The sequence below is a fragment of the Stegastes partitus genome, unplaced genomic scaffold (assembly GCF_000690725.1).
Source record: "Stegastes partitus isolate 25-593 unplaced genomic scaffold, Stegastes_partitus-1.0.2 Scaffold504, whole genome shotgun sequence".
NCBI classification, from domain to species: Eukaryota; Metazoa; Chordata; class Actinopteri; family Pomacentridae; genus Stegastes; species Stegastes partitus.
In genome coordinates, this window is record NW_007578235.1 from 77,353 (window position 1) to 80,449 (window position 3,097).

Below are 3,097 nucleotides of genomic sequence, written 5' to 3' on the forward strand. Positions count from 1 at the left end.
AAGCAGCTCTGGATGGACCAGAAGCTGCTGGAACACAGCTGTCAGTGTCCACAGGGTCTGACATCAACATGAGCTGAGAGGCTGATGGAGAAGGAAGTTCTTCCTCTAGAAGCAGAACCTTAAAGCTCCACTGATCACATGGACAAAGAAAAGGCCTTCTGGAGGAACGTTCTGCTCAGATGGAACAGACTGAACTATTTGGCCACAACGACCTGAAATATGCGACGTCCACTTTGTGAGTTTGTGTTATTACATCTCCATCAGTCAGTGATCCGATTCAATTCCTAAGAAGCCCAACACAACAGGACTAATGTCACATGATCCTGACCAGCTCGTAGCTGTAATGCAGCCGCTCATAAAGACTCTGACCGTCAGAAACAGGAGAACACAGAAAGGTTTGGCGTGAAGTCACACGTAGTGAAAGCAGAAGGTGACAGAGTGCCGTCATGATGAGGGAGCAGCTGAGATGTTCCACAAAACCACCTACAGGCCATGATGACGGTGAACAGGACTGAACTAAGTCTGTATTACTTCTGTATTTACTTTGGCTGATTCCTGTGTCATCTACACCCCACATGGTCCACGTCCTTCAGTGTTTTGTTTCTATGGGAAGTCAGACTGTGTGATGCGTCCGACAGGTCTGGGCCACTCGTAAATTTCATTCATATGAGAAAATTGTCGGAACAAATTGGTGTGTAGGAGTGGCTGCTGGATAGGATCATTGATTTCTGGCCCTGGGGGATGAGAGGACTTTTCAGAAAGCTGACTGGAATACATTCCTCACATATCACCGTACCAAGCTGCAAACAACCGCTTGTTTACACATGCAGCCGACTCCGGGCAGCACACGGTACCACGGTACCGCTCAGAGGTGTCCGACCGGACCGCAGGACGGCCTTCATCTCTTCATCTGCTGGTCTTCACACGCTGCCGTCTGACTGTTGCTTTGTTTGACATAGTCAGGCTTTACTCGCTTTAACCAGCCTGAGACCCAGAGTGTGACGACAGCTGTCTTTGCTTCGTTCTTCAGACTCGCTCACATCACAGGAGGCGTCTGATGCATCATTGATGGTTCGTCCCCTGCTTCAGCCAGGAGAACCAGGCTGTTGTGAAGGATTTAAAGATTTATTACGGTAGAAAGCAGCATCGCTACTGCAAAGGATGCCAGACAGGATGCTGGTAGAGAACTGAGTATATGAATGATGCTGATCAGCTGACTGGAGGAGCTGCACACTGCAAACAGGAGCTCTGAAACGTCACCATTTAAACAGAAGACTGAAGAAGTGGTTTTCCTTCACTGACATAAGAACAATGTCATGTCCAAACTAAGGCCAGAACATTGTATTTATTCATGGAAAGTTCCTGTATTATTGTCCACAGTATTTTCTAGCTGCTGGGATGTGACCTGTTGTTTATCTATTTATTTCTTATTTAGATTTTAACTTGCTGAGTTTTTTTTTATCTTACAGTGCAAACACATGCAGCTGGCATGTGATGGAGAACATACCTGAACATACCTGCCGACCCAGAGGAGACGCTGCTCCAAGAGAAGAGCAGGAGGCCAAGATTTAATGTTCTTACTAAAATAAATGTGCCAGGAGCTTCCAGACACACAACAGGAATCAGCTGGGTGGGAGTTTATTTCATAAAAACTGCTAAAAACACTGACGAATCAAACAATTACAGCCAAACAGGGACTGAACGCTGAGTGGAGCTGCAGTGTTGCTGATGTTACACCTAAAATCTGATCATGCTGCTTTAGTTGCATCCACATTTATTCCTCTTCCTGCTCTTCTGCCACCTAAACCCTCCTCAGACACGTGATCACAGCCTCTTGGTCTGTTTGTGGTGACTGAGAGCATCTTTAGACTTTGTGGTGCATTCAAGGACACTCCTGAACTTATGAACTCCAACAAACCAAATTGTTGTATTTTTGGACGATAAAGACACAAAAGCAGACGGGTGGCGCCATCTGGTGGCTCCATCAGTGCTGTTACCACACCGTCCTGACAGCTGAGCTCTTTGGAGAAAGAAACATCATTGAACTAAAACTGACGCAGCTGATCAGATGAAGAAGAACAAACGAGTTTTCAGCTGAAACTGAGGACGACAGGAATGTTTTCTGAACTAAACTGTTGATGTGAGTTCAACCTGGAGAATCTCCTGAAGAGGAGCAAAGAGCGCTCCTGTCAAAGTCTGTAGAAACCTGGTGCTCCACAATGAATCCCTTCACTTCGTTTCTTCAGCTCTGTCCTTGGATTCAACACGTCGACTCAGCGTTCTCTTGTTTCATCAGTTTGGTAAAAGCAAATAAAAGTTTTTTCTCTCCAGCTGTGTGAAAGAGTTTCTCCTCCGCTGATGAATTCGTCCTTCTGTGTGTTGAACACTGCTGTGAGACAAACCTGGACTGAACTTCTGTCGACACGATCGACTTGTTGGGAACATTTTTAACTGTTCTGTCCCTGAAGTGAAGTGACTGACTCTGGACCAGCCCAGATGTTTCATGAGGCAGATGCAGAACTTGTTGTGTTTGAGGGTTTCGGTTCTCTGGACTGTCAGCAGGTTTGAATGAAACTTCTCCCACCAGCAGAGGGCCTCAGAACAAGCCCAGAGACCAGAGGACACCACATCCAATATTCAGAAACAACAGTAACTATGTCTTCACAGACGGATCAGATGTCCATCCCATCATATTTTTAATCAAGGAGCCACTGCTACAAGCTCACCTTAGTGGCAATAAGTGGTTAGTAAAAAGAAAGCCTCCGTCATCAGAATAACGACAGATTTAAAGGAAATCAGAGGACAGCTGTAACAGAGGTTTGGCAGCAGTTAGGATGGTTTTAATCTGAAGATCTGAGGCTTTAGGTTCTAGTTTTGCTCACTTACAGAAACAGCAGCTTGTCTCTTGCTGCACTTTTACTATTTTTAATTCATTTAGTTTATTTAAATGTTCAATCTGTGTCCTCGCTGTGTTTTTAGTATCTTGTAAAGCCTTTTGAATGGTCCAGTGCATGAAATGCGAGCTGCCTCGTCTGACTGAACCTGTCTGAGGAGCACAGGTGTGTGTGTGTGTGTGTGTGTGTGTGTGTGTGTGTGT